This window comes from Diadema antillarum, unplaced genomic scaffold (genome assembly GCF_040938485.1).
Source record: "Diadema antillarum isolate AM-2024a unplaced genomic scaffold, OU_Dant_1.0 scf00000145, whole genome shotgun sequence".
In the NCBI taxonomy this organism is placed as follows: domain Eukaryota; kingdom Metazoa; phylum Echinodermata; class Echinoidea; order Diadematoida; family Diadematidae; genus Diadema; species Diadema antillarum.
Window position 1 is genome coordinate 214,411 of NW_027271034.1, and position 12,504 is coordinate 226,914.

General features: G+C 39.4%; 1 protein-coding gene across 1 annotated transcript in view; it reads left to right on the top strand.

The window, feature by feature from the left end:
• The first annotated feature begins 5,392 nt into the window (after window positions 1-5,392).
• Window positions 5,393-12,504, top strand: part of LOC139721555 (deubiquitinase DESI2-like) — a 33,706-nt gene continuing 26,594 nt past the window's right edge. Inside the window, exon 1 of the mRNA XM_071632870.1 lies at window positions 5,393-5,532. The gene's annotated coding sequence lies outside the window, so the exon portion shown is untranslated. The remainder of the gene's footprint in view (window positions 5,533-12,504) is intronic.

A 12,504-nucleotide genomic window follows, 5' to 3' on the forward strand; every position in this document is an offset into this window, starting at 1 on the left:
TATCAAATTTGAATTGCATTACTCTCCTAGTAGTAGTAACCTAGTAGATCTAGTTCTAGTAGAAATAGAAAACTTATGACAAGTTTGAATGAGTAGCAGAGTATCATCACAAACTTAGGTTCTGACTGACTTTTTAGTACAGTGTATTTCATGCGTAAAACCGTAACACCTGTTAAGTAGTGTCAGTGTTAGATCTATAAACGAGTTAGGGAGAGCGTTAGGCCAAACGTTAAGACTTAACTGTTAGACGTTAACTTGGCTTAGATCGACCTAAATTCTGTACATACTACTTAGAACCCGGTAACATCTGTACGGTTTAGTACTCTAGACGATCTATTATTTTAGATTTGTTAAATTGTAATGTTGGGACTAGACACATTTCAACTCACCCTCTGGTTGGTGGAGTCATGAATGTCTTTATCTTGAACACCCGACCGTCAAACCGAATGCAGCGACTGTCTTTTCCTGGCAGGGAAAACCTCTTCAAATGTGCAGCCATTTTCCTTTCTTTGTTGATACACTCCATTAACGATCCCAGAATGGAGCACTGTATAATGTAGCTTCTAGATCCTTTAATTCAACATACGGTAGACCTAATGAACGAAGTTAACAAAAAATTAGATTCGGTCATTCTACAATCAGACCTAGGTTAGGTTAGTGAGTTAAAGTGTTAGAGTAACACATGAGACACCCCCATGAGATACATTTTGTAAACACTAACAGTTAGTGACTAGCCTATTTAAACGTTAAAGGGATTTCCGACAACCAAACCTAAAGCCATGGAAATGACAGATCTCGAGGCCTAACAGTTAACACTAATGCCGAGTAATGGTTAATAAAGTTAACACTTTTGTGGCCTCCGCTGTGCACCGATTGAATTTGATTCATAAATTTGGCCCCTAAGCTTAACTACTCACAGTTGTATAAGCCCAGTCGCTGTCGCACAGCGTACTTTTGACAGCGTCTGGTCGGGCTACCCTATACCAAGCTAAGTAAGACTGAGGCATAACACGTGGTACAAGTTACAACTCTTACACTTCAAATAAGGCACTTTCTAATTTACTTTCAATAATCGATATCGTATATCTTAGCGCCTACTGCCTGACGTTAGACGTTTCTAGAGTCGAGACATACCAAAGATCGTAACATACCGTATCCGCCGCGCCGCCATCCATACAGAGCTAACGTTAGAAGGGAGAGGTTTAGGTTAGCTAGCTAGCTAGCTTTATACCGTACCTCGAGTACAAAGGTTAACGTAACCTCGCACTGCATGCTTTACCTCTACATACTGCAGCAATTTTAACGTTGAGCCCGGTCGGTCGGCTGCAGCTGTGGGGCTGAGGCTGAGGCCGCGCCCAACCTCTTTGGCCGCGCCCCGCCGGCCGCGCCGCCGGACGTCCTACACGTACGTTCAGCGCGCTTGAGCAAGCTAGCTAGCTTGCTCACCAAATCAGTGCTAGGGAAAAACCTGTTCTGAGCATGCGCAAAATTGCTGATCAAAATCAATTTATTTTTAGCTCGCGTCGTCTGAGTTTTCACTACGTGGTTTGTTTTGTGTGTGTGTGGTTTTTTTTTTGTTTTTGTTTTTGTTTTTGTTTTTGTTTTTGTTTTTGTTTGTTGTTGTTTTTTTTTTTTTTGGGGGGGAGGGGATGTTTCACGAAGAATTACTCCAGGGGCCCTTTGCATAAAAGTTACAATTATGAAACACCCCCTGTACTAGTACAAGTATTAAAGTCGAACTTAGATGGTAGGCTGTGTGTACGAGTAACTTCTCCTTCTTCTCGTTAAGTTTGCCTCCTTCAATGAGCTGAAGGTTCTTGCAGACTGTGTCATTTACATTATAGATACATGTAATTTACAGATATTTACAAGCACATAACAAAATATGAAGAACAAGACTAGCCACTGTGTTCAACCGTTTATAGTCGGTTACGGAATGCTCCCACAGATGGCGCTACAACTATTTCCGACGACAGAGAATTCCAGCTCCTTACTGTTCTCGAAAGAACAAATGGCGATGCGATTCAGTTCTCGAGTATGGTATTTTATATCTGATAGGAATGAGGTTGCCTGGCTCTCGTCAACTGAGTAACCTGTTGATACTATCGTCCTGTGCCGAAGATGATGATTACTTCAATGATATTCTGATGTTCATATACTATAAGAATGAAAATTTGGAAGACATTTTCATTCAGGTATTATAAATTAGGGCCTAATCAACAAAATAAAGTAAAGGACGAAGGATTTTCTGTGAATTTTGATAACAATCTAAAGTGGATTCCAAAAACATCAAATAAAACTGAAAAGAGAGAAAAAAAGCGCATATCATAATTCTAAGTCAATCTCAATTTTTAAGTTCGACTTAAATTTTTCATGAAACACCCCCTGCTTGGCTATCTTTACGCCGATTAACATGGGGGCGCCATTTATTTATTTATTTTTTTTTATAGCTTGCGTCCTAGCGTAATCTAAACATGCTAAAGCTACAACACGACACAGTACAGAGGAGAGAGGAGAACGTCCAACGCAATCGTCGTCTCAAACGTCCGCGTCGCAAAACTAAGGGCGCGTTTGCACCGAGCACGGTAACGGCAACGGTCGTGTTTTTTGCTATGTTGTGCCAAAAGGAATCAGTAATTGGGTACAAAGTCACCCAGAATTGTATTCTTATGTCAAAATCAAGAGCAACAGAATCACCAGTTGAAGATTAATTTTGTGTAGCAAAAAAAAAAAAGATTAATTTTGTAAGAAAATTATTAGCGGGGAAGTGATATTGTAAGAGAACCAGACATGCCACCTTTTGGCGCACTATCCATATGGAAAAAAAAAAAAAAACCGGACCGTTGCCGTTATAATACCATACTCGGTGTAAAAGGGCCAAGCTCCCTTACCTTGCCATCTGATATGATGAATGCGGGTCACATGACATTCAGAATAATCAGCTACTAATATCCCACGCTCACTCGTATATCTCTCTAAAAAAAAATCGAGTGAAAATTTTCACTCTAAAAAGAGTGAATACAAAAAAGAGTGAATTTTGAGTGAAATTGGAGTGAATTTTAAGTGAAAATGCTCATTTTCACTCATTTTGGAGTGACGTCAGGGATCACTCGAAGATTTTGGAGTGATCCCTGACGTCACTTCAAAATGAGTGAAAATGAACATTTTCACTCAAAATTCACTCCAATTTCACTCGAAATTCACTCTTTTTTGTATTCACTCTTTTTAGAGTGAAAATTTTCACTCGATCTTTTTTAGAGAGTTAGGTGTTATAATTATTATGATTGTATTGTCTAGGCACATGATGTCTTATCCTAAATATGATTCCAATTGTTTTCCTCATTGAGGAAGAGACACCCTAAATATGATAAGTTTTCGTCTATAACTCCTAGAAACAAAGTCGAATGTATACTTGTTTTGGTTCTATCGTATCTGTGCGTGTCATAAGAGGAGAGGAGATCTAAGATGCAGAGGAAGCAGAAAGAAGAAAAGAAAAGCATAGAAGAAGACGAAGAAAGAAATAGGCCTAGAAAGAAGAAGACAAAATTTAAATAGAAGTGAGATAGTAAACTCATTGGCGATTTACCCGCCCAATTAGGCTACTTTTTCAACACCGAGTAATCAGTCTCTCACAAAATTGCTCTTCTTTGTTTCTCTCTCTTCCCATCTCTCTTCTCAGTTTCCCCTCCCTGATCAACTTGCAAGCTTGTAAACTGAATTTTAAAAAAATCGACGACACTGCAAAAGTTCCTTGTTGCAGCCTTTTTGCTTTTAAATCAAAATGGTTAACTATCGTATTGGGTCTCACATACTTTTCCTTGAAAAATCGACAGAAATATGCTATATACGGTGGTAGTGCACCAGATCGTTGAATTTCATTTCTAAAAATGTAGTTAAGCTCCCTCGTGAGGGAGGGCTATACTCTCTACCACTTACTTGCACGTTTACCCTCCAAGATTGAACATTATTCTTGCCCCCCCCCCCCGCAAAAAAAACCCAAACATCATGTCTGAATGAGCTATTAATTTTGCTCTGTATATGCTTACTTTTATACTTCCATACAGTTATAATGTTGTCTAATATTGTTTGATGATTAATAATTCACTGGATGTATGTTTTATTTGTGTATTGCAGGGTTGCTCTGGCTCTGCTTCGGCAAATAAAGATACACATGCATTTTGTCTATCAAAACAACTTGAAGAGTGTATAATTACGTGCAATTTGTCATGCCTACATTCATGCGCACAACCATGCCCCTTCCATGCAGACCCCACAGAAAAGTCCTATTTTCAATAAAGTTATTGTATTGAACCCTGGCCCCATGCCATCCTGTAATTTAATCAACGGCCCTGTCGTAATAGTCTACAATGTGAGAGGAAAAGTGTCGAAAATTCCTGCGTTAGAATCATTTACTTGGGTGCAGGATTGAAATTCTCTCATGAAATGGATAGGTTTCCCGTCCAATTTTGTCAGAGTTGCGTTCGATTTAACGATGTGATTATTCACGTTTGAGCGAATTTGAATGATCAGTATATAGAGTTCAACATTCAAAAAGCTAAAGTTCATTCAATTTGATTTCATCAGCATTATGTGATTTCATGATTTTCTCTTATTATAAACGTTTATGAAAAAACGCATTCATATTGAATACGCACGTGAACGCATTTAAATTCGCATCAGCACCAATTCAAATTGTTTTGAAGTTGTTATTATGTTAATTTGGATGTGAAAGAAGGCATAAGAAGAAATGAAAGATGAAGAAGATGTTGATAAGCCTGTAGTACTCGTACATGATTTACTGAATCTTTAATGGTAATATTGTCATGATTATGGAATTTATTTAAACTACCCAATTAAGTAAGATACATAAGATGCACCTTGAAGATGCATTATGAATACTTTGATCATTATTTTTATTTTCTGCCACAACGATATAACAGATTTTTGTTTATTGTCAGAATATTATGTTCTCTGTAGTTATGTTGTTCTTTGAACAATATTGTTATTTGTGTAAGCCTATATCTCTTGAATGTAGGCCTATTCAAACGCTGGTGGAAGGCACTTTTCCTCATTCGTATTTTTGGACAATAAAACATTCAATTCAATTCAATTCAATTCCATGAACAGGCAGGCATCAAAATTAATGGAATCATGACGCTCTTAGAGAGTTTTGGCTACACTTTGCCATGACAAAGTACAGTTATTAGTATCGCGGGATGCTATAGCGCGCTGTATGCTGAGAGAAACTAACGGGCGCGCAGATCAAGTGTCGTCCGTACCAAAGATGATAGAGCGCCGCGTTCGTACGCAGTGTAATGGTCAGGGACATCTCGGCTTCCACCAGTATACTCCGTACAATCTCACATCATACGTATTATGCATTACTGGTATGTGAAGTTGTACACATCGCATCGGATTCGGAGAAACCATTGTGAAGCGAACCAGAAAACAACTGGCAGATTAATGACAACAACATACTTTTTGACAACTGCGACTGCGCTTTTAAAGGAACAGAGCAGTTCGAGGTTTTGGGTGAGTCCCTGTCTTTCAGTTACTTTCCGTCATGGCATTACAAGATCAAAGAAATGTGAATAGACCAAACGTAGCCGCAGTTCATTACCAACACAACAGTCAACACTGTGAATTACTGATGCTGCTGTACACCGGCGCAGCTGCTGGCTTACCTACACAACCGTAGCTCAGTATTTTAATGAATTTACACTACCGTACTCGTAGCCGCAGCAAGGAGGTTGAAGAGATGGAGTAAAAACAGAGTTTGATGTCTGTTATAATGTTCATAAATGAGAAGTATGGAAATAAAAGAATTGAATTGAATTGAATTGAATTGAATTATTCCCTTTGATCTATGTTGGAAGCCGCCGCTCAAAAATATTTGAAGCATGTGCTAAACAGGATCTGCCGCGCCGATACGAAGACAAGGAATTGACTCGTGTCTCATTGCATAATCACCAGCCACTTTCAAAGGAAGATATGATATGTCTGTGTAATGGTAATTACTTTTCGCTATCCCTTCTTATAAAAGGTAGGTGGTACAGACACGAGGATGCGCGAACAGAAATTGAGGAAAAAATGCTGAAATGAAGATGAATTACTCGACTGGGCATACGCGGGCACTAATTAGTGATATATCTATCATTCAATCAATACAGAATTATACTGGAAGATTATTACATGTTAGTTTCATTTGGGGAAATTAAGTGGAAAAGTGATAAAACCAGCTTTCCAGGATGTTACAGTTTTAAACATTTTCACATAATACAGCTCTGATTTACACTTGTGCGCAAAATTCTGAACGGAATTGACTTTTGAGTTTTGTTTTACATGCTTTATCATTAAGTGAAATTTCAATTCATTTAATAGATAAATAAGCAAAATATGGTCAACATTATGATATCGTTCAAAACGAATCTTCAGATTGCTCAGCAAGACGGCGGCTTGGAACATCGGTCATCAAAGGCATAAGTGCACCTGTGGAATTCTTTTGTACATCAATAGAAATCTGACAACTGTTTGAATAATTACAGCCAGTTGGAACTCCATGTATAAAACCTCCTTGGTCGCAGTATCTGTACTAGTACCACTGACTGGGGGGGGGGGGGGGGGGGCACTGCACTACCACGTACCAGTCGGGGATCGGGGGACGGGGAAGGGGGAGGGGGTGCATTTGGTCATGCTGGTTGCTGCAACTTTACCCAACTGGCCGAAAGATCGGTCTGTATCTTGTTGTCGGGGATACATCACATGTTCAGCAGAGACTACGTCTGCGTCTGGCTTCACGGAATACTCTCCTAGTTGGTCCTACTGACGTACTGTCAGTACTGACTGTCCAAGTCCTACACTACAGATGAGAGCCGTTAAATTAAAAAGTAGAAAATTCATTGTAAATTTAGACATTACAAAAACTCCACCGGACAGACAGGTTTTTCTGTCTAAAGACGTAACATTTCACAATAACATAATACACTTCAATGAGCAATGGCATTGCGACACTTTTGTACAGCCACAAGACCATGTAAACAAAGAGCCAAATGTTATGAATATAAAATCATTAAATGATGTACCAGATAATGTCCTCTCGTCGTGTTCTGTGTAACTAGTCCATACTAGATCTACTGTCGAAAAGTTGAGACTTTTTCCAGTCTCCCACTCTCGGAGATGTCTCAGACACCTCATTAGTTGTGACCAAGTCATGGAGAGTACTTGTCCATGAGGTCTCCAAGATGTCTCTGCAACCTTGCGGAGGCCAATTGGTGACCTGCCAGAAATGTCAACAGTCGTTGGGACTCCTCTGCAATTAAGAAGACATCTCGGAGATCTGTCGCAGCGATGTGTCCACTTCTTTGGGTGCATACTGTATATGCCAAATATTTCGCGAGGTTTTTATTTTCGCAAATTTCGCGAGTCAGACCTGTGCTATTTGCAAAATTAAAGACACCCGGAAATATTGACTCTGATCCCAATGTGGATGTAAACGTACACGTTAACATTTTCTGTGTTCGGTACAGGACTCCACGATCGCGAATTTAAGTACTCGCGAAATTGTTTGGAATTCCCGATTCACAAAAATTTAGACTCGCAAAATATATGGCGTATACAGTATGTTATCACCTTGTTTGGAGATGTCTCAAACATGGTAGACTTCACCCTGGGGGGCACCATGCTCACGCCCCCTCTTTATTTTCGGTTAAAAGAAATAAAAATTTAAAAAATGGGGAGTGTGTGCGCCCCCTATAATTTTGCAAAGACGCCTCCCCTATAGCCTTTACAGAATTGCTCGATCCGCCCCTAGCTGCTAGAGTACCACTATCATGCGGTGACTATAGAGCAGGACTTACTGCAGGGCAAACTAAAGATGTGGCCATGGCTTGATTGTGGGAGGTATTCTGTGGGATTTGTTTTTATACTTTTTTATTTCCTGAGGGGCTAGAATGAGGTACAATCTGATCATTTGTGGCCTCCCCACCATTGGATTCATGTAGAAACAAAGCCATTGATAAGTGCAGATAATTCTCGCTATCGCCAATGACGTAAAAACCCTCCTGCGCACACTGAAGAGCTCTGTCACAGGTGCACTGTGGGATTCCTCGGTCCCTTGTTCCGCTTCCGGTTGTCTCACGTGAGTCGCAGTTCCCATACGATTCAGTGGAGTTCTTTGTCTGCTTTTCCGTTGTTAGCCCTTTTTTTCTTGGCTATAATTCAGCTTAAAAGAGTTGAAAGTGTCTAAGCTTTACTGATTTGCGGTCGGTAGAGTCATGGTTCACTACTGCAAGGCTTCAATGTGCTGGTCACATGATGGAAAGCGAAGAAATCTTCAACAAAAAAATACCTCTTTATGAAGACAGAGCGTGATGTAAGTGCATGTGCTGCCAAAACCGGGGCAAGTTTGTCCCATGAGCTATCCCATAATGTATCTAAAACGCTGCTCTGCGCACGGCACCTACGTATTGGCAATACCTCAATTGAACTCTATTTCACTTTTTAGTAGCTCAAAAGCTGGTTGAATGTGTCCGGAACCACATTTTTGCTGTCAAAACAATGATCTGATACAGTCTATGCCATGTATCACATTGATTGTGTTATGCTGATGTGAATGCAGAATGCTGTGTGACAACGTTAATAGTTCCAACTGTAATAGCAATGGATAACAGCAATGAATGTAAAGAATCTAGTACTAGACCAGTACTCTTTTTTTTTTCTACAAGATGTGTAGATTCTCTGCAGTTTGTATACAAATACACAAATGCAGATTATTTTCGAACTGTTTGTATTATAAATGTCTTGGTGCAAAGTTTACCATGCATGATGAAAGAGTTTCTTCTGGTACCCTTCACTCAAATTGTCCTTAGCCAACACAGTCTCTCTGACTAAATATATTCAAGTTCAAGTTCAAGTTCAAATTTATTTCCATTCGAGATAAAATCATCAAACAAGTCATACAATGAAAACACATAGATACAAATATATGAATATCAAAAGAAACACACACACACATACACAAAACAACAACAAGAACAAGAGCCGATGCGTAAATTCATGTGAATGGGGGGTCAACAGAGAAGAGCAATAAGCCTTGTAAATCGCTGACCCCTAGAAAACATAAATATTGTGTAAAATATATCGGGAGTATAGAAAAGAAACTAAGGAGGAAAAGAAAAGGACAGGACGGAAGAACAAATCAAAAGACATAAGTGCAATTAGGATAATCATTCTGAATGAGAATATGAATTCAGGAGTAAAAATTTATAATTCCTTTTAAAACTATTCAAAGACGGTTTCATTTTCAAATCAAATGGTATTTGATTCGGTCTATTAAATCCAATCCAATTAAAATCCAATTTCGGTATATTAAATCCAATCTCTACCTGAAGCTTAGTTCCAACACCAACCGTCACATACACTTACATGTTTAGGAAAATCTGTCCACATTAAAAACTAGAGAGGGGCCGTCAAAGGCGGCAGACCCACGCCTAAGTACAAAGTCGGGGTAAACATAATGTGCATTCGGTCATCTACCAGAATTCGGCCACTTAATTGCCAGTGTGCTTTATCACCAGCCAGTGAGTTCTACACTGAAGTGTACGATCTTTGGTTCTACAGTCACATCACACGCAAATCACATCATTACACATACGGTATTTAAACACTCATTCACGTACAGGAAAGTCCTTAAGTCTCCTCCAAAAATCCATCGAAAATCCCAAATTCCACCGTCAAAAGTGCAGAATCGGAACTTTTCCAAGCGCGCGCGAATCAAGTCCAGTTTTAAGAGTATTGTCTACGCGACGGGTCGCGGAAAAAGCGCTAAAAATCGAGAAATACGCCGTTTTCTTGCGGGATATTTTTGATTATAGCAAGCCGAGAGTGTGATGATATCAAAGGTCGTATGGGTGTACGATCTTTGATGGTATCCACAAAAGCAAAAAAGAAAAACAAAATTTACGTACCCCCTACGCAATTACCCCTATGATTAGTGTCTACGGGAATTATTCAATGCAAGGGTTGAATGCAAATGTCTACTGCACCAGTATTCGGCCACCAACGAGCGCCGCAACGTCCCCGGTGCAATTTTGCACCAACAGTGTAGAGCGCGATGCATTTTCAGCGGCCTTGCACACGCATTGACATTGAGCACGCATATCGTGCAGTGTGACTGCGACCGAGCAAAATGCTCCTCCAACGAAAAAAACAATCAATGTTAATTTGAAAAATCATCAAATATCAAAGGTCGTATGAGTGTACGATCTTTGATGGTATCCACAAAAGCAAAAAAGAAAAACAAAATTTACGTACCCCCTAGGCAATTACCCCTATGATTAGTGTCTACGGGAATTATTCAATGCAAGGGTTGAATGCAAATGTCTACTGCACCAGTATTCGGGCACCAACGAGCGCCGCAACGTCCCCGGTGCAATTTTGCACCAACAGTGTAGAGCGCGATGCATTTTCAGCGGCCTTGCACACGCATTGATATTGAGCACGCATATCGTGCAGTGTGACTGCGACCGAGCAAAATGCTCCTCCAACGAAAAAAACAATCAATGTTAATTTGAAAAATCATCAAAATACGGGCCAGTTTGTGATGACGGAGAACGAACTTTCATAAATCTAGAAGGACATAGTCCCTCAAATAGGCCTAAACGTAAATTTCGGAATTCTTACGAACATTTGAGCAGCGAAGTCGGATCGTTGGGGAGTTTATGTGTTCGTATGGTAGCGGAAAATCGCAAAGTGAGAAACGGGAAATTTTCGGAATGGTCACTATACCATGGGGTCAAAACTTCAAGGTCACACAGAATTTGCAAGGGTCAACCGATTATCACCAAAATCTAATCGATTCTTTCCTGTCATTATCCAAACATTCCCTGAACATTTCGTGCAAATCCGTTTACCCGTTCTCTTGTTATCTTGTACACAAACAAACAAACAAACAAACAAACAAAAAAACAAAAAACAAAAACAAACAAACAAACAAACAAACAAACAAACAAACAAACATACGGAACCCTTTACATAACCCCCTGCCGATTTTCATCGGCGTGGGTAATTATTTCATTCAGAATATTTTGGCACATATTTAGTTACCTTTTATATTCTTTGGTTGGAGGATTTGTTTTGGAACTCTTGCAGGGGTAGTAGCCATGAAGCTACCCACACTGACACAACGTACAATGTACAAAATGTACTGCTGTGTCTTGTCTGCCACAACCACATCTAGTGTCCCATGTTACTAGTGCTACTATGGCATGTATCATGATCAGTACTTAGAAAGAAAGATGTGAATGAAGTAAAAAAAACAAACCTATTTTGGGCATTCAATAAAAATTTTTATTAGTGTGTAACAGTATGCAACTCTACAGAGTGTGGAAGAGAGGTTTGCAGTAACACCTTGGAACACCTGTATAGAGTGTCCCGTGACTGTTACATTCACTCTTTTAGTAAAAGTTTGCTGCTGGTGGGGTAACAGAAACATATACGTCCCTGACTCATCACATGAAGAGAGCATTTTGATAAGTGTACAATCTAAGTGTTACACAATGTGGCATTTTAAAGCTTGCCTGTCTGTTACAGCAGAGACTTTGTATTTGCTATCCCACAAATATCTTTAAAATTTTGCAATTTACCATGTTCGTACATACATAGTATTTGTATAGCAACTTCCTCTGAAGAGCACAGGAATGCATACAGCTGTATAGTACAAGTAGGGTTTTGATATACAATGTAAGTCTGCCAGTTGAGATGGATTTTAGCTTTGTATTCTTGCTTTGCATTGCCAAGTCATGACAGATTGCCAGGATATTCTAAGAGACATCCCAGAATCATACAATGTAACAGATATGGGAAAGGTTGTAAACCCACAGACTGTCATGCTTTTATTTTGCTTTAGTTCAAGTCTCTATGTTGAGTTGTGTGTGTCTGTGCCAAAAGACATTGTTTTCTTGTAGACTGATGTTATCCTAATTAGAAAATGAGATATAGTATACATCCTGTCTCCCATTTTGTTGTCTGTAGATTCAATTTCCCACAGAACAGGATGTGTACAAGTACATACATGATACTTTTACATGAATGTCCTTCCTCTTCAAGAATTATTGTGTGACAAACACATTACTGAGTAATATTTTCAAGCCCGTACCTGTTTCAGCAAGAATAGGTGGTGTGGTACACATAAATGCATTTCACAGCAGAAAGAAAAAAATGCAGCTGCTTACACAAATTGTTTCAGTTTGCAATGTTTCTGTATCACTGTATGGCTCATATTTAGAGTTGATTTGTGCAAAATATGCAAATGTGTATCAGGGGTACCCTCTTACTGTTTGGCAGGCACACCCAAAACTTTTTCATCAGTGTATGCATTGTCTTCATGGTAGGGTTCAGCACATTGTCTTACCATCAAGAATGTGCACAAAATAGGTTATGACAGTGTTATGCATCCACACTAAAGTCTAATTTCTGTGCCATGCCAGAGCTAATCAGAGTCTTTGT